Source organism: Ceratina calcarata, unplaced genomic scaffold, assembly GCF_001652005.2.
Source record: "Ceratina calcarata isolate Rehan_Ccalc_2016 unplaced genomic scaffold, ASM165200v1 scaffold657, whole genome shotgun sequence".
In the NCBI taxonomy this organism is placed as follows: Eukaryota; Metazoa; Arthropoda; class Insecta; order Hymenoptera; family Apidae; genus Ceratina; species Ceratina calcarata.
This window is the reverse complement of record NW_017177823.1, coordinates 16,624-17,333: the sequence shown is the minus strand read 5'-3', so window position 1 is coordinate 17,333 and position 710 is coordinate 16,624.

Below are 710 nucleotides of genomic sequence, written 5' to 3'. Positions count from 1 at the left end.
CGATCGACGCCGTCGATCGCCGGGAACCGCGTTTTCCCTTTCTATACTCAACCCCGAGGAAATGTCCAATCCCTCGGTCGATAACCGCCCTTTTCTCGAACTCCCACGCCTAGGCGGAGTCCGCACCAATCCCCTTCCTTATAGCATCCCTAAACACTTAGGCCCTAAACATCGCGCCGTCCGCGGCCCGAATTGGACCCCCTGGGCCTCGGCCACAGTGGGCGCCGACGCTGTCAGCAGCCATGTGTTTAGACTCAGTCCTCGAACCCGAGTCGATGCTATTTTCTTTTCAATAAGAGGCCATAAATTGACTTCGATAAGTTCGACAGTTATCGAGTCCAGGTTTGTCCTAAAACAGCTTTCTTATCCCGCATTCCAGACGCTCGCTACCTAGCCGTGTCCGTCGACACATTTGCCGTTGACAAGCTCAGCGCGTTCCCGCATTTACCCAAGCTTCGCTTGTGACGTGGGGAAAACTCTTCTTGAGAAAATCCACGCCAGGAACGGCCGTTACAATAATAAATAAATCTACCCGCGCGTCGTCGACCAAATATATTTACGAACAAAAAAGATACCGACTTAAGACTAGACACGCACAATACGACCGATACTTGGGATACGTGAGCTACGCGAGCCAGCCCCTCCCGGAAACACAAGCGAGCCCCTGCAGACGCAATTTCCCTGCCAGATGTCAAGTGCCTGGCGCACAC